Source organism: Protopterus annectens, chromosome 2.part1 (genome assembly GCF_019279795.1).
Source record: "Protopterus annectens isolate FY-2018-M chromosome 2.part1, PAN1.0, whole genome shotgun sequence".
NCBI classification, from domain to species: Eukaryota; Metazoa; Chordata; order Ceratodontiformes; family Protopteridae; genus Protopterus; species Protopterus annectens.
Genome location: NC_056729.1, coordinates 860,331,209 through 860,351,891, shown reverse-complemented (window position 1 = coordinate 860,351,891; position 20,683 = coordinate 860,331,209).

Genomic DNA, 20,683 nt, shown 5'->3' with positions numbered 1-20,683 from the left:
AAGCCATCTGGGTTGTACACATATTGCATGGAGTCTATAATGCACATCCTACTACAGGTATTCCACAGTACTGAAAACAAATGGGACAGTCCCTTTGTGTACATATGTACAGTACCCTTCAATGTACTGTACCCTGTGAAACAACAAAGACAAGTCTACACCTGTACAACTGCCATACCTACATATATATATATATATATATATATATATATATATATATATATATATATATATATATATATATATGCACCTACGAGATGTGTACACACACACACATATATATATATGCATATAAAGACGTCAGTACACCCTTTGTGACACAGAAGGGTTCCAAAGGAACTGATGTGTACACAAAACAGAGGCATCTCTTGTGTTATAACATTTAAATCATAAGCAGTTCACCAGAGAAGGAATGGTTGTTGTGTATGCAGAGTTTGTGGTGGGGAATGATGGTTAATGTAATATCTACCCCGGGGATTGTGGAGTTAAGGTGGGGGAATGATGGGTATGGACCTACACCCCAACTGTAGTCATGCTTGACTGTGTATTCTTTACCATTCCTAACTATGTAATACTTTGTAGACACCGGTCACCACAGATGGCTACCATGGTGTGCTAAAAGACATTACACATGTGTAAGCCTGTCTACAGGGTAGTCACACACACATACATGGACACACTTGCCAGTATTGTGCATACATGCCTTGCCTATGTAAAGGTAACTAGTACAGTGGTATGCAGTTGGGGTATGTGCCACAGAACACATACAATTACACTTACTGATTCCACGTCTGAGCTTGGTGACATCACAGGACTGATTACTTACAATGGGTAGGGGGAAGAGAGAGGTATAGCGGTTGACAAGGATAAAGGCCAGTGCAAAAGGAGGTATCTCTTTGGAATGCAGCAAAACCCATTGACATGACAGGATGCAGACACAAATACACACACAAAACCACACACAGCCTATGCTGATACACACACTCAGGTATTTGCTGTCACACACACAAAATCACGCAGACAGTTGCCAGTGGTGGCATCAGAACTCCTGGCTATCTCAGGATCACTATTACAGTACTACACAGTTTTGAGATGCGCCACAAAAATTACACATCCCAAGGCAGACAGACTGCCCTTCTACAATTGACAACAGGGAGACTGACAGTCACAAAGTACATAGCTGTAGATCTGTGTGTTTAAAATAGGTGTCCATTACTACCTGTATGCACAAACAAGACTCACCATCCGCAGGTAGGCCTGAGAGGTATAGTTGTAGCACAACAGGAACCTGAACTGGAGTATGGCCGTCTGCGGAATGTACAACTACTATCACTATACAGGGTTACAGTGGGCATGCCCATACACTTAGTAGCACAGGGCCATTTTGGATGCACTATGACTACAACTACACAAGGTTATACTGGGCATGTTCATACACTTAGTAACAAAGGGCTTGTTGGAAGCACTGATTCTAACCACAGTGTGCATGCTCAAACACTTACATGTGCAGAACATGTGTAATGGACTCCTATTGTAAACACACAGGTTTACAGTTAGGTACATCTTACCTGTCAATATATATGCACATCATACTGGTTTACTACCTGATACCTGTATGTGGCCTGTAAATGATATATCTGTGCTGTATGATACACATGCATACATGTACATGAAGTACTGACATATATATGTTACATATACACAGTCATGCATGTGTAGATGTGACAGACAATAGGTTACCTGGGTGACACAGGCAGATGCTATCTACAGCATGTATTACACACCTTGCTTCCCTGAAAGGCATGCATTGATAGCAGGTTGTGGACAATGGCATTATACGTGGAACAGTGGCATGTGCAAGCATAATGTGTGAGCCACCTTGTGAAATGGTACTGAGATGCAGGTGACAAGATGACCTCTCCCGGCTGTGGTAGTAGTTGTCATTATTAGCAGGACTGCTACCCTAAGTATATCTCAAATTGGTCATATACACAAGTTCTGCCGCTGTCCATCACCTTACATGGGGCATTTGCTATCAAGCACATTAATGCCAAGCACAGTGATGCCATGGTACAGGTGGCAACTGCTAGACCAAAACAATGAGCCAATGTCCTGCTGTTATTAGGAGGTTGTCCAGTGTCTGTCATTCTGGGCTGTCATGACTGAACGACGAGCCTTCAACATAGAGCAAATGCATCCATGTTACACGTGTGTGTGGATAATACCTAGGTCGCATTTACCCATATAGCTGCATTCTAAGGCAAATGTTGTACACACAGAAGTAACACCCTGAGACCTACATGACAATTGCATTGGATGCCTATGCTAACCCGTGCTAGATGTGTGGCTTTAGTAATCCATTAGCTCAATGTAGAACCTACAATGGGGAATATCGACATCTATGCAGTGAAGAACACCTGGCTGAAGGCTCTGTAGTGCATAATTGCACTACCACCATATAACTCAGATCCAGATATGTGGGCCATAACAGTGGTATGGACCATACCAGGTGGTGGTGTACACATATTCATAAAGGCTACTCACATGTCAGGACCACTACTCTGACATAATGCATCACAGATGAGTCAGGTACAGGTGACAGTGGCAAATGCTGCATTCTAGGTTGTATCCTCATATACATCCACCACCTTGTTCCCAGACTATCAACACACATCCATATGTGGTATGACATAGTATGGTAGACCACTAAATAACCCTGATTGGTGGACTGTACCTAGGCCTACATCAACTATGCAATGTACCCATGTACAGACACAGCTGCATAATGTTTTATGCAATGCAATAATACCACTGTTTGTAACCTGTTCAGTTGTACACATACCAGGGTCCCTCGGATGTTGTCAGCATTAACACGGTTGACTGCTGCTGCACACCAGTAACCAACACCTTCATGGTTGGATATGACCTAACCGTACCTGCCCTGGATATATACATCCCACACTTATACAACATATATTACATTACCATAGCTTTTGTTTACCTTTCTACATACAGGTGGCTACAGTCATTACATACATGCACATGGCAGATAGCATGCTAACAGTACATAAGGTTTGATATCTATGATGACAGAGGTAATATCCCCGCTCTACTGGTCACCCATGACACCTACCATATCATAAAACATCCCATGTGGCATGTATGTCTTTAGACATGTCCACCTAATGCAATGTCTACAAACATACCCAAATAACAGGACCATAGGGCCTACACAAGGCCTGTATTAACAGACTCAGGGAAATCCAGCTCTGCATTGTATGTTCCTGAGTAGTCACAGGTGATATGTTCATGACATGTACAGCCATGTGTGGCCACAGCTCCTACATATACCCCATGTCAACAATTGCAAGCCATGCATGCTGTGTGCTGTCTGGACATTAGTCTTAGTACCACAGTAGCCAATACATGCTGGGGTGAGATGTTTACAAGCCACAGACCTCGCACATGCTTGAATGAGTGTACTGCCTAGCTCTAACAGAGCACATTTCTGGCACTCTTCCAGTAAACATGAGGTGTGTGTGGCAAATAAGATGTGCTTACTGTTGACCATTATATTGCCCTGGCCTCACCATGGCTCTGTCAAGTAGCAGTTTGTAGGAGCATGACATGGAATAATGCTGTGTGTGTGTCACTCTGATATGTGTTGTTGTCATATATGTACACTTGGCTACTCAATGAAAGTGGTGGTGTCCTACCAGTACATGAATACAACATCCATTATGGTGTAATGCTCGGCTATGTTTCACACATGGCATGAGGAAGGTGTGGAATGCATCCTCTTGACCTGCTAATGCACGTACTGATGTAGACCGCATATGTGTACATGTATTGCTGTTTGTGTAGATTCCATGTGTGTGCAGTGTCTGATGTCTGAAGATGACTGTTGTCTTAGTACATCATGTGGTTGCAATACAGACTCAGCATTGCCAACTGTATATGGTGATGTGCTCTAAGTACAGTAAGCCGTACATGAGGTATAGACAGATGTTTGGACATGACTACTAAGTGGTGGGGCTTCTTTGCAAATGAATGATTACTGAGGACAGTTCACTGGTGTGTTACAACCAGTCCTACAATAACCTGTATACCTGCTAAGGTCAGGTTTTGTTAATTGAAGTGGAAGACAGACAATGTAAAATGCTGTAAGGGTGACACCGAAGGCAAACCCCATGACACCTGTAAGAGTAATACCTCCCCTGTGCATATATTGTGCATATATCAGCACAGTTGTCATAGGAAAGAGTCATTAAGCATTGTACCAGATGTGGTAGTGATGTACTGCTGTAGTACCTATCATGAGATAGCCATGTGTTTGATTCACAGTACTGGCATGTGTGGGTGTGTGTCCATATATGTCACATATGGTTGGGAATACATCCCACATGTTATCACTCTCCTGAACACTGTTGGTGACACCAGTACAGAGTGAAGTGTAGAAAGAAAGCCATAGGCAGGTGGTTAATCCATACACATGTAAAGTGTCTGAATGTGTGTGACATAGGTGTATATCTTTGTGAATGCCGGTGTGTGTGTGTGTGTGTGTGTGTGTGTGTGTGTGTGTGTGTGTGTGTGTGTGTGTGTGTGTATGGCTCTCCAGTTCCTGGAGTGAGGCTGTATTTTACCATAGTGGAATGTTAATTCCCCCTCCCCCATCCACTCAAAGCAGTCTAGCATCCCTGTTGATAGCATCAATCATAGACGTGCATACTAACCACCTGTTAACATATGCACCCTGGGGTGTGACCTGTTGTTACATAGCCTACTGATTGACCCGCCTCCCCACATACACTCACTGTACTGTAGTATCCCTGTCAATGTCCTCGATCTTAGGCCATTCCAACTACCTGTACATGTGTAATCTCTGTGGTGCGTCTTGTAATTGCGTAGTACTATAATGATGATATGCACATAGGCAGGGGTTGTCATCCGAACACTAGCAACTGTGAATTTTGTGTCAGAGTGTGTATTACTGTCTGGAATCCCTGAGTGTGTGGGTTTGTCTGTGTTTGCATGCTGTCATGGCAGTGGGTATTACCACTTCCCAATGAGATGCCATTATTTCCACTGGCCTTTACCCTTGTCATCCAGCATACCACACTTTTACCCACTCCACACTCCAGGTAACTATACCTGTGATGTCACCCACTATGGATGCGACGGGTCTGAACACAGTAGCTTACTACACAGCTATCATGCTCTCAGATCTTTAGAACAGTAAACATAATTGAAACATGGGAGAATATAATTGTGATGTGGAAGCTACAAAGTGCATGCAGGTTTTGTCATACTGACCTGTGGGTAGTCAACATGTACATATGGGACTCCCACATACACCAACATCCCCCAGCACATGCAACTACACCTGAAAGAGGAAGGCAGGACATCAGAATCAACATGCTGTTAGTGTTATGACACATGATACATGCTGTCACACGTACAAAATGCATTCTAAACTGCATTACATGTTATGTCTGGTGCCTGTCAACACTACTCAACAATATTAATCTACAATTGTCTACCTAGTATGTTCACCCTGTGCATCAGACCATATGAATATGTCCCTGCACTGATGGTGTAGATGACAGGGATGTGGCACAGGCATCATCATATGCACAGGGTGATAATGTTTGCCAGAGGCCTAGGCTGTGCCATTGGATGACATCATGTGTGTGTGTTAAGGCATGTGATATCATTGGGCATGTATGGATGTTATGCGTGTGTGTGTTGATGTGCCCTACATTTGTTTCCAGTGTGTGTGTGTGTGTGTGTGTGTGTATGCATGCACACAGATCTAGCCTGAGACTGGCCTACACAGGGGTAATATTGACAGCTGCAGACTGTACAAGGCAGGTGTCAAAGTTCACAGTGTCCAGCCACAGCCATGTGACCTGCACCTGCTAGGGGTTGTACGGGGACTAACAGGCAGAGGTCCAGATTGGGTACCGTCTGATGATACATGTCCACTGGAATTGTGTCCCTGTTGGGACCATCCAGGACTACGTTCAAGTGGCCTGCTGCATCCTGGTGTGGACTGCAAAGCACCAGCAGCACTGCTGCTGCTACTGCCACTATGGGAGCGGGCATGTGCAATAGCTTGTTCACGTAGACCTTCAGCAGGTGATGTATCTGGCCTATGTCCATGTGTCTGACGCCTCACTCCCACCAGATGTTCCAGCACAGACATTCCACGCTCGAGGATTGACATGCCATGGTCAAGGACTCCCACCATATCATCCAATCGTCTATCCAAAATATCTGCAAGATGATGGTGAGCATTTGCAAGTGCCTGGATGTTGTCAGTTAATGAATGGACAGCAGCCTTCTGAAGCCTCAGACTGTCTCTGTTGTGCCATTCAGCATGTGCCTGTGCCTCAATTACAGCCAGAAACATGCGTCTGGTGACTCCAGCTGATGTGCTTGGTCCCCCAGGGAAATGTTGGCCAGTGGTCCTCCTACGAGCAGCATTGCACTCATGCCTGTATGTGACATCACCAGTCTGTTGACTGGGAGCATGGTGTGCAGGCACACCTTCCATAGTCACCCCACTTCCCTGTTCTATGTTACCCGCCAACTGTCCTTCCTCTATGGCTGGTGGTGATGGGGTATGTGCAGGCAGGGGAACTGTGTGCGAGGATGAGGGGGGGACAGGTGGAATGGCAACCGATGGCACAGATTCAGCCCCTGACAACCCTGCCTGTACTTCAATCATACTATTATCATCACTGCTAGAGTTTGTGGTGACACTAACATCAGGTGGACCACAGGAGGGCAACACACCTACATCAACACCTGTGAGGGGAAGACAAGAACTGTACATTACTAGTTATACCAGAAACACACAGACAGAGAGAGAGACACACACACACACACACACACACACACACACACACACACACACACACACACACACACACACACACACACACACACACACACACACACACACACAGACACACACACAGATACACACAGACAGACACATACAGAGATGCACAGACACATACAGACACATAGACGGAGACACACAGACACACAGACAGAGACACACACAGACAGAGAAACACACACAGACACACACAGACACACAGAGACACACACAGACACACAGACACACAGGCCCACACAGACATACACAGACACACAGACAGAGACACAGACAGAGAGAAACACAGACAGAGACACACACAGACACACGCACATACAGGCAGACAAACAGACACACACACAGACATACACACAGACACACAGACACACACACTACATGCTGGTGATATGGCAGATGGCATTCAGCTTAAACAATTATAGTTTCAGCTTAGGAAATTATAGTGGTAGTCACCATACATCCCTGAGTTGCACACACCAGCATGCATGTGGTATAGCAGGCGGCATGCACCTTACATAATTATAGTGGTGGTTAGCATACATACCTGTATTGCACCATTTGTGTTAGTAGCCTATGCCGCATACCTGCAACACAATGCATGCACTTTGGACCATTGCACTGCACTGCCATGGTGTGTGCAACATACAGCACATGTTAACGGACCATCACTGACCTTTGTACATCTGCCACTGATACTTTGTGTTGGCCACCGCCCCTATGTGTGAGGACATGAGCAGTAGGGTATGTTGATAGCATACTATGTTTACCTGAGCCCTAACTTGCATATCTCCCCCAAAGCAGTGCATGTCTTTCCAACATTATTCTGCCTACCCCTGAGCTGAGTGTAGACATTGTGCATGTGACTGTACACACGTTTGACATGGCTGTCCCTACTTTGCAATGGTGCCACAGACCAGCACAGGTTTACAGTACACTAGCCTGCTGTGTGGTGTATGACCTTGCCAATCACATGTAGTATGACGTCTTCTGCTGACATGTTGAATGACATGCATACATGTGCAACACAATAGTGTCCTTTCCAATCTACAGAACGGTAATGGTGGCCCAATGCAGGGATGTGTTATACTAACATGGGCCTTCAGCTGATGCAATGTTGACTGTCCACCCTACAAATATGCAGGGACATGCTGCACATTGAGCTGATGTGCATAGCCATTACAGGGCATCATGTGGCTTCACAATTGCATACAGTGTGAGCTACTGACACAGTTCATAGCCATGAATATGTTTACATGCAATATATATCTAATGTGGAATGTGACCTGCGTCACTGAAGTGTATACACAATAAACCCTAATGTGGAATGTGTGACACAGGTCACAAAGGGTATATGAATGAAACCCCTGCACATCTGCAAAAATATTACTGAAACCTGCCAACTATACCCACACATGGCTAACTTACAAGGTCTCTATGTCCCACATGCCATCTGTGTACCTCACACACGTGTGGAGCAGGCATGACAGTGATGTCTGACACCAGCAAGGTGAATCTACTGTATCTGTGGCTTGATGTGGATGTATGTGTATGTTGTGCAACACATGTATGTATTTGGATACTGTATATGTGAATGTTTCCATGTCGTGACACACTCCAGATGTTCAAGACATGTTATGTGGTGGTTTCATGTTATGCCTACACAAGATGTGCACAGGCCTGTATGATGTTTAGTGTTTCACATCTGTAATATCACCATTACACAAAGGCCATAGTTGCATTGTGTTGAGCCAATGTACAACAGAGTGTAGACACATGTACATCACTTCTGCTGTGTACTTTGCTACATATCTCTGGCCATCCTCCCTGGCCATGTGTACACATGTGCAGTCCAATGGTTGTGATGGCCATCTTATGTCACATGTCAGTGTTATCCCATATAAAATACACCCATAGATGTCATATGCTCCACTGAGGACAGGGTCATCCAGACAAAGGGTGGTATGTATGGGATGTGAGACATGTTTTGCAGGATATTTGAGCAGTGTTGCAGTCAGCCCACTACATGTGATGGACATGTCTGATAGCACATGACATTGTGTGACATTCACAGCAAGGATATACTCCACAAGGGTGTATCCTGTGGGCCGGGCATACTCTAGCTCCAACACATTTAGTGTGTGTGCACACATATGCTCTCTGTACAGTACTGTTCATATTCCCAACATGTGTAATGCTGATATGTAGTACCTGTCCCTACAGTGGAACACACCTCCACCATTGTATTCACTGTTGTCCACACATCTGGCAATGACAATTTGGAAGGTTTAGTGTAGGTTTTTCATATAGTCTACAGTTGTTTCACATAGGTAAACAGTGTGATGCATTACAGGTCTGACCAGTGTCCATTACCAGGACCACCATACATTATGTGTATGTGTGTTATGGCAGATAGCATGCGATTAATATGTTCCGTGCATTATAAAGCCTGGTAAATAATAACAATCTCACCTGACACAGGCTGCTGTCACTGCAAAATGCCAGAGGTACCTAAACAGGGGTCTCACAGCAGTAAGAGCATTATCCACACCTGTGTGGTAGCTGCAGGGTGCAATGTCTATGTTAGCACATAAGCCAGTACAATACACTATACTATGGAGTATGCACATCTGTGCATACATAGAGTAGCAGGCTATAGTATGTGGCATGTGTGCATACATGCATTGCATATGATGTTGCATTACATATTGTACAGTAACACATGTAACTATGTGATATATGGTTGTGTTTTATGTGCAGTAGTGACTTACCAGGCAACTCCAGGCTCGGTGGTTGAGAGACACCCACCTCCACAATACCAGCTAATGCTTGTGGATGGAGGTCTGCAGGTGTCCCAGGGTTGGCCAGTAGCTCTTCGGTATGTGTGAGTGGGGGCTGGGTGAGTGCCCCCCCACCTGTTGCACCTTGTTCCCTAGCGATTGCATTAGCACACTGTTTCGCCTGCCTTATCTGGTCAGTGCAGTGTCAGCGCACCTGTTGATAGGTGTGATTTTGACTGCCAACATCATTTATCCTCCTGCAGATTTCCTCCCACAGGGCATCCCTCTGCTGTGCATCCTGTGGCACATGTCTGAAGAGCGTTGTGTAGTTGTCGAGGACGTATGGGATGAGGACCTCATCCTCCAAGCGGCTGCATGGCAGCAGTCGGCTATGGGGCATACCTGGAAGACATAACAATGGAGAAAGGTCACAGTAACTCAAAGAGAAGTACAGCAGTACAGCTGAACATACATGTGTATCACATTTATTACGTTTACAAATACATCTTTGTAGATCTACATGACACTAACACCACTGACATGTATAAGTCACACACATTTGACACCTACTGGTGATGTGATGTTATCACCATATATGTGTGTGTCATGTGATGACATTGCTCATACACCATGTGGATGTTGTCTTGACGTGGGCATGTCTGTTTGCCTGTAGTGGTATCTTTACCTATCAGCACATGCCTGGATGTGTTCACATTAATGCAATCGACCTTAATGCTGTGTATATGCCACATATATAGTCATACATAGCCATTAGGGACATGACCTGTGACCCTGCAGACTTGCAGGCATGTTTGTGTTTTGCCATATACATCTAGATGGCACTGTACAGCTGTGTAGCATCCTGCCATGTATTCCTTGTGTTGCGCATGTGTAACACATGGGACAATAGCTAGTCTGATGGTATTTGCAGGGTTGAATATCAACTATGACATGTATGGTCATAGTGATGTGGTAGGCTATATGGCCTGGGCCATTTATGAGGCTAGGCAGACAGGTTACCTAGCTGTAGGCAACAGACAGGTAATATTCAGTGGCCAGTTCAAGCAGTGCCACAGAACTGCTACACATGGTTACTGATATATTTGGCATGCAGTCATCACACCATGTCACAGAGAGGGGCGATGTGCAGCTTCGCTGGACAGGGATGCATAGTATGGCAAGAGTATGTTAAGTGTATGGGACAGAGATCTGTCAGGCATGTTGTGATCCTTGTACTAGAAAGGTGGATGTCCATGGCATATGTGTTTATTTGGGATCAGGATGTGTTAAGTGTAGCATGTCCAACACCTCTGGGTTGGACATGGCTTTATTCAGGGTAGGCTGCATGCTACATAGTGCAGCTAGGGATTATGAAGGTCAGTGTAGACCATATACACATGGGCAATAACCCTTAAAAGAAATATGTGATCTATTATGGATCACATGGGTGATGAGTATGGCTGAGCAATTATCTCTATATTCCTGGATGGCACCCTATCATGATTAGGGGTGCCACATACAGCTACCTGTCTTTTGTGTTGACATAGCTATCAAAGGGAAGCACTGTCCAGCTGCATCTCATACACATAATTGTCATTATGTTGACCGCTGCCTAGGTGGTAGTTAATGGGTACAGGGTTTGTAACATAGGGGGTGGCAATGCAATACTTAGCTGTCAGAATGTGGCCATACATTACACACCACACATCTGACACACTAAGGCCCTTCTGTATGTTGAACGCAGCAGACAATGAATCGACTATTGCTCCTAGTTCATAGTCATTTGCAGACATCAATAGTCTGATGCCTTCTGTGTTAGTCTATGTGGTATAGATACCAAAGAGGGGGAATACCAGGAATGACTCCTGTATTACTGTGTCTGGCACTGGTTTGATGTGCCTGTATTCATCAGACACCTTCTGTAGTGTGGGTTCTGCCAGCAGTCCAGTTGCCAACCACTCCTGTGACATAAGAATATACACGGAGTTTACTGAGTATAGCTGGAACATAGTATGGTTGATGGTGTCCTACGACCTGTCAAGGTCATGATATGCAGTGTGAATCAACCCTACTGTCATCTACATCTATACCGAGTACATCAATTACATTGACCACAGTTCATGGCCATACAGACCAGACTCAGCAGGGTAGTTGTACACTATGTCCCCTTATCAACGGTGTCTCCCCCTTTGTAGGGTGTGATAACTGTTGCTGTGCACCATTTAGTGTGTACACAGCCTGATATGGAGCTATGATTGATCACGATGAGTATGTGGATAGCTGAATGTTCTTACATTTGTGTAGGATACATCCTGGGATGTTGACAGTTCCCATAAAAGCTGTATGTATGGCATTAGAGAGTGCAGCTTGTACCTGCACAGTTGTTAGTACAGGGTCCCTGTAGTGTACATGGATATATTACTAAGTGTACCTGTTGGGGGTGGGTGGAGGTGGGAGTGGGTTTAGGTTCTCCGAGACCCTATCTGGATGAGCGGGTGCTATTTCTGTAGGTGCAGTACTTCCCATGCCATAGTGCTGTGCAGCACAGCAGGTCTTGTAGTTGCCATTACAATTAACGACACAGCTATAGAATGCTATGTGCTTAGCCTCATAATATGTGGCAGATTGGTTTCATGGTAGCTTTGCGTGGTTTCATATGGTGTATCTACATCTTACTGAGGCTGACCAGGGATCACCTACACTCATGTGTGTTCACTCTTGCACCAGTTACTACCTTCTGTGGTACAGTTTAAAGCATGATACCACCAGTTTGCCTACTTGTTTGTGTTGAGTTGACTCCTGGTTCTGATTCAATGGCACAATCACTGCACATATGTGACTGCTTAAGGTTCATTTGTGTAGTATTCAGCATTTGCACATGTGTTGTCCATCTGCATGGATGCCATGGCACTCACCACTCTGCTCTTAGGGAGCATAACATTGGCATTGGAGACTAACTATGTGCAGCATACTGTTAGCCCTCTTTGTGTGACTACTGTGATCCAGGTCAGTGGGGTCGATGGAATCCAACATGCATTGAGTGCAGGTGTTGGTACATTTGGAGTCTTCACAGTTCATAATGGAATAGTTGAGAGTAGCCAATAGTATGGTTCTGTCTCAGACCTAATCTTCCCCATTACAGCACATTATGGCAGTTGGGAATTCCGCAGCCTGGTGGGTGATCTGTCTCAAGGTGCATTTTGAATTTCACTGTGGCACAAAGGTAGTTGCTCAGCATAATGCATCTGATGTTATGCAAGTGCAATTAGCATGGGGGTGTACATATCCTTCAGGAATATGGACAAACCTACAGCCCATGTGTTCCAATAAAGGATAATGGTCAAAAAGTGAGGTATGTGTTATAACATGGTCATGCAGGTGTGCTCTCCGGAGCATTGAAACATGTCTCTGCCACTGCACAGATATCTTCTCCATGTTAGGGATTGACATATGTGCGTCCATATAGTGTTTCTGACATGTGTCATTGTGTAGCGAGACCCGCAGTGTATTGCTTGGCTTTCCCTGTAACAGTAGTGTACCCTCACTTGAACCGTGCATGATGAAGGCACTATAGGGGAAGCATGAGCCCTAGGCTGTATCCAGATTCCCAGGGGTGACAGGTGCAGGCCTTGTCTGGCAAAGCATCATGGTCTGTCAACCATGTTATCCCAGGACGACAGATACTGGATACCCTGCGACATGCACTGCTACACTAGACAATTGTGGAATACAATCCTTTTGTCCCTGTACTGCAGTATCATTCTAGCCAATGGCAGAATTCTACCCAGGCCTTGGGACATACCTGCATGGCCTACAAGACCTGACAGTTCCTACATGTGTTTCCGTGCTGTCCAGGCTACTGCATCACAGGTCCTGCACAACAATATGGAATATGCCATGTGTATAGATCAAAAGGTGGTCTGAGTGTATGAGTATGTGGCTAATCATGTCAGACAGGCAGCTGACAGTATGTATGTCCTCGTATAGGTTGGTGTGCACCATAGTGCTAGAGTTTGCATTCATAAATGAGTACTGTTGGGCATGTTTCTGGTCATGTGTTCAGAGGTGTGGAGCAATTATGAAAACTATGTCATACAGTTTGTGTATTTCGGTGTCTGTCTCTTCCTACTTGGGGGGGTTACTTTTCTGGCCAGATACTTAGACGCATCTGTGAATGTGTGCGATTTCCGGTAATGTGTGTCAGTGTCCTTACTGTGTTCTGGTAAGGGTATGTGTTGGTTGTGTTGATGAGCTGCATGTGTTAACCTACACCTCATGACTGTCCAGTCCAGTCATGGCTGTAGACTGGGCTACTGTCCAGCTTACCTGTATAGCTGCATCCCAAACAATGAGTGGGGCGTGGTCTTAGGTAGGTCTGGCAGTGTACATGGCATAGAGATTACAGTCCCCCAGGATGGCCACATACACAAAGCTGACATTAGGAAACACCAGTAGCTGACTGGTGGACATGCCTGTATGAGCAGTCAGTACTACAAGTACCGAGTACTGTATTGAATTTACGTATTGCCTATGAAGGTGTTTTTTAGACAGTGATGCTCACATGTAATTATTTGTGTTATGCACGTGACAACACTGGCTATTACTGAAACATTGTAGCTACCCTTAGCAGCAATCCTGCTTTGAGGAGCATGTCACATCCTGTTAGTTGATTACAGATGATGCATGTGTCTACAGGTCTGTTTCCTTCTCTGGGTATATACTCACATATCCATCAGGATCATGAGCTCTGTTGGGCACAGGCACCCACTCCCCAAACAGAGTCATGTATCAATAGGCTCTGATGCCACTATCAACATGATCAGGATATAATCAGATAGTGTGAGCCATCACCTATGATGCAGCTATTACACATGGGCAGCTGTCTCCTACATCTTACAATCCTACTGCAGTTAATGATAATATGCAACCTGTTTCATTATCAGTGCTGTGCACTACCTTACATACAGTATGTGCAGGCAGCTGTTAGGTTGTGCTATACAAACCTGATAGCTCAACCAGTGTGTCTGTACTCTCAATATCCACTCTATGTAGGTGTGCACATAGCCATTTGGCCCAGCCCTGTAACAAGGATCACTACACATTTGCATAACATGTACACATGCACAGCTATTATTGCTTGCAAGCGATAGTAGAGGGGTGGAAATTACATTTGTTATGTGCTTGGATAGTTACCTGGCTCTTCCAATTATCTTTGCTATCATGCTGCTAACCTGTCAGATGAATACTAATGCTATGTATCCTGTCATTGAGCATTGTAATTGCCAATAGATATAACTACTGTTTGCATAACATAACAGAACTACTGTGTAGAATAGAATACAGATCTGCCTAGAATTCTGTACATTACCCAGTTATTGGCACAATATCAAACAATGCACACCATATTTGCATGGTAAGCCCACCTTTAACATGTTTATCTTACCTATACACCCATACATATGTCGACTGTTACAATATTATAACATATACTATTCCCTGTTATAGCACATACTTGTTGGACCAATCCTGACACTGACAGTGGCTGGAAGCGAAACGATGAGCTCCAAGCCCATAGCATCCCTTGTGGTGTATGTGGAGTGTTCAGTGTGACCTACAGCAGTACACACATAGAATACTACAAGTATTACTACTGCTCAATAATACATCGCTACAAGATAGCTATTTTCACTATATTCATTGATTACACTGTAATTCTTACAGTACAGATACTATGTACACAGACATACTGTATGTTATACATACCATCTTAGTAATCAGAGGTGTTATTAACTAGTGTACTACTCGCTTTCAGTTCGTCTTTCCATGTTTTGTCCTGTTCTACAGGTAGATACAGATGGTTTGAATGTGTGACAAGGCAACCTTTTATAGTTACAGATCAATAACATGTGCTATTCCGATGGCCAATTGGTGTTCCTAAGTAGCTAATTACATGCACATCAGCTGTGCTGCTACTGCCTTAGCCAATACCATGGCTACAGTGGAGTATAACTGAGTACTCCACTTGGGCTTTGTCCCTTTACCTTACTTGTGAGGAAGACAGCGTGGAGGTTTTGTTTGGAATCCATTGCAACAGCTGTATTGAGACGAACAGTAATGTATTGTGTGTAATGCCTAGAGGAGTTGATCTAAATGTGAGTACTGCTATTATATTTCTGAACATTGCTACTTGTGCAGGGTTTGTCTGTACCTAATACTTCTGAGCAGGTGTCAGTCTGGCCAGGTGGTTTGACCAGTTCAAGGCTGCATAACTATGCATATAATGTTTGGGGGTTTACAGTGTGCTTACCCGACATATTTAGTTTGGTATTACTGTGTATCATACTGTGCTAATAATCAGTACTCGGTAAAACTTCCTGGTGTACGAACCTTTCAACCCTCAGAAACGGCATTAGTTCATACAAACCCTGTTACATTAGCAGCTGCTCAATTGTATAAGGGCAACTATTTCACATAGGGCCATGTTAGTGTGTCTGTGTCCTGGTATGTTAAGGTTTCAGCAGATGTTGTACAGCAGTTGCATAATTGCTTATGGTATAACAGTAGGTATTGTTGTAATTATTTCAGTTGTGGGGTAGATGTTGGTGGATGTACATAGCACATGCAGGTGTGTAGGAACCCCTTTTATACAATGTCTACATGTCTGTGGGTGTTCTTTCCCTATGTGAACACCTATCCCTTAGTGGAATAATACTATGGTAAATGTAGGCTGATTCATTAAGGCACTATTAAATGCTTCCTGTATAGCATGCAGGTACTGTTAGTCCTTCAATCCTTTTGGCAATACATCGGAATGTAATAACGATTTGCAAAATGAAAGCTGTTGGTGTAATTCTGTCATGGATATTTGCATTCAATGTAGTTGTGTTGGTGACTGTGTCCATAGAACATATTGGTAATGGCGTATTGGCATATACTCTTCATATGTTCATATTGTTTTGGGGGGGGGGTGGAATATGTGATTGCTATGTTCCTTGTTATACTCAGATATGGCCACTTCAGATGCTGTCTACAGACATGTATGTATGTGTGTGTGTGTGTGTGTGTGTATATGTATATATATATATATATATATATATATATATATATATATATATATATATATATAGATATATAGATATAGATATATATAAATAAATATGTGTGTATATGTATATAGATATATACATTATTACATACATTCATCTGTACCTCCATAAATGTGTAGATGTTTCAAACCTATCTATATATCTACATATATATGCAGGCCTGCATATATCAACATGTCTCTGTCACTCTCTCTCTCTCTCTCTCTCTCTCTATATATATATATATATATATATATAGATAGATATATAAATAACTATATATCTATATAAGAGTGTACACCTTTAATTGGGTACATGGTGGGTTGTCCTATTTCAACACATTCCTCCCTTTTGTGTTTTAACCTGTCTGCATACATAACTGGGATAGGTACATCCCAGGTAGCTTAGTGTTAGGTTAATTGGAGGATGGAGTACATGGTTGTGATTTTACCTCTCAGAGTAGGCACTAGTAGTGAAAGTGTGAATAACGTACATTTACACGGTTGTGAGCAGGTTTGCACGTGGTCTATGTGGTTAAGCAAATGTCAAACACATGAAGCGCTTCTCCGTTTACCATGTTGCAGCACCACTTACTGTTGCACAAACACATGGAAACCCACTTACAACTGATTAAGAGTGCTTTAATCCACCTGCATCCAAATACCCTTATTCTGGCCCTCAAAATAACCTAACAGCCCTTGCAGGTCTTGAGCCCAGGACCATGAACACCACAGTCACTGACCTTATCACTAAGGCATCTGAGAGATGCATGAATGTTATGGTGTTTAGAATATACATTGTACTACAGATATTCCTCACTACTGAAAACATATGTGACAATCAGTTGGTGTACATATGTCTGATACATGTTAAGGTTCATATGTTTGTGAAAGTAGGTGTTGCAATGTGACATGACAGGGTGTATTGTGAATGAGCATGGTTCTTGCTTTGTGTCCTTTTTATATTGTCCCCATACTCCATGTATGCCCCTTCAGTTCACTTATTGGACATCCAACCCAGGCCCTCCTTGATGCATGATTGCATTACCCATCATTCCTCCCCCACCCCAATATTCACATACACAACAACCACCCCTTCTATGGTGACTTAGGTTAATATTAATTGTTATGATACCAGAGCTGCATGTGTTTTGTGTACACTCCAATTCCTTTGGAGTGCTTCTGTGTCATGAAGTATGTTCATAGATGCTTATATATATATGGCTATTGCTGTAACTGTATAATATATATATATATATATATATATATATATATGTGTGTGTGTGTGTGTGTGTGTGTGTGTGTGTGTGTGTGTGTGTGTGTGCAGACATCACTGACATATATATATATATATATATATATATAGCTATATATGTGTATATATATATATATATATATATATATATATATATATATATATATATATATAGCTATATATATATATATATATTTTTTTTTTTTTTATATCTATATGTATATATATATATATATATATATATATATAAACATAAAAATAAATATATATCTATATATATATGTATAAATATATATATATATATATATATATATATATATATTGTATTAGTTTGTAATAGTAATACATCTGTAGACTGGAATGTGTTGGTTCAAAAACTACAGTACATTACAATGTGCTGTACATATGTTCACAAGGCCACTGTCCCATTTATGATCATTACAGTGAAATGCATATGGTATAAGGTGTAGTCTCAGGACCATGACACATGTGTACACCTCAAATGGCTTAGTGGTGCGTCCCATGACTATAGTGTGCATGGTCCAGGGTTCAACACCTGCGATGTTTTACGGATGTTTTTTACTGCAGAGTAAGGCTCATTTACGCAGTTGTAAGCATGTTTAACAGTGTTTGTGTGACATTATAACAGCGGTTAAATACAGTTAAACAAACATTGTGACGTATAACCTGTGCGCTTAAACACAACTACATCCGCTAACTACTCTGGATATATACCTGTCAGTGACGTAACATCTCACTATGTGCTGTCATGACATTACATTCTCTGTTGACTGTACTCTCCTGCACACATGGGTTTATATGGGTGATTTGAATGTTTATTATACAGACAATTACTACCTACATATGCAAGCTGTGGTTAAGGTATACCTTTGCACATAATAAACATCCCTGTCTTTATCAGCATTGTAACCTTGAATGCATAGATACTATGCAGATGCTGTAACCATTACACTGTTGACATTAACGTTGCTTCTGCCTATTTCCTATTTAGAAGATTTCTATGTGTAAGCTAGGCTAAGCAAAGGTCGGGAGCCCCCATACTCACTGAACTTCATGTACTCTTGACATAACAACATATAACAAATGTACTGTGAGACAATTCATTACATTCCTAACTACATTAGACATAGCCCCTCACTGACATACTTCAAGGGAAACCTTGTTGTGTGAACGGGTAACAGACTATACACCCCTGGGATCATGTGTCCCAGAACCATACAGCCAGTGGGTGGGGGATCCTGTCCAGTTTGATAGCTGTAAGACCTGTTGGGGGAATTGAATGGTGTTGAATTGCTGCATTAACATGCCCTCTTTAGATCACTAAGTGCCCCTATCACCCTCCACAACCCCAGTCTTCAACAGCTTACTGCAACTCTGCCTGAAATTGCTTCATTGGCTATGCTTGATAGAGGCTCAGTTACTTCATCTATGGTGCGGGGAAGGCCAACACACTGTTGCTATGCTTCTAATTGCCCTTGGTCAGATAGATAGTAGGCTATCTGTGCACCTCTAACGTGCAGGCCATCACAGCCTTAATATGCAAATAAACAGACCTTCAGATCACAATATACAGTGTGAACTCACCATGTAGTCAAGAAACAGATGAGTACAGCATGAACATACAGAACACTGATACTTAGTCTCTCCAAATGCCTATCTTGGAAGCTAGAAGACTTGCATAAGGTTAAGGCTTTCTATTGATTACCACTAGGCTACCTACAGGGGAGATGAAAAACAAGCACAGATGGGAAGCATGCATGCAGTGATATCATACCAGCCTATGTGTCTGCCTTACACTTTGGAATACTGGCTAAGGCTATTGGTGTCCCCAGGGTGCCTTATTTAGGAGAGTCCCAAAGTTGAATACCAGCTCTGTAAACAGCACAATAGCAGATTCAATGTGGTTTATGCTACTCAACACCAGGGGTTGTGATCACAACATGCATGCACTCACAGCACTCCTCAGGATGGACAACATCAACATCTGTGCATTAACTGCAATCTGTCTTAAGGCTCCTGAGAGCACACCAGCACTACCAGACTACAACCCATACCACACATTTCAGCCACAGAACATGGACTGACAGACATGGAGGGGCTGCATCCATATTCATCAGGGATACCTACACCTCCAGGTTAGTGGGGTAGCATGATACCTCTGTGATCATCCATGTGCAGCTAACATCAGCCACAACAGCAATGTGGAATGTGGCCTGCTATGGATCACCCTCCGTGACCCAGGACCTCCACTCCACCTACCTGGAGACAGTGGAGAACACGACAGTCCCAACACAAACCCTGGCATTGGTCGATGTTAACTACCATACCATTAACTGGGAAACGCACTCCGGTACTCATGTCTGGGACCAGTGCTTCTTGGAATGTATCACCTCATATGCCCTGTATCAGGTGGTAACCTCCTTAACATGGTGTGGAAGCTACTGGATGTGGTCATCACCAACATGGGCAACAGGTGCACCACAGTGGAGGTTAACCAGTCGCTGGTTAGATCTGACCATGAACTATTCACTGTTTCCACACCCTAGCATCTCCCCCACCCACGGATACCACAGTGTATACCTTTTCTACAGCTACATTTACACTAATACTGACAGGGGTGGTGGGTTTCGTAATCCCCACGC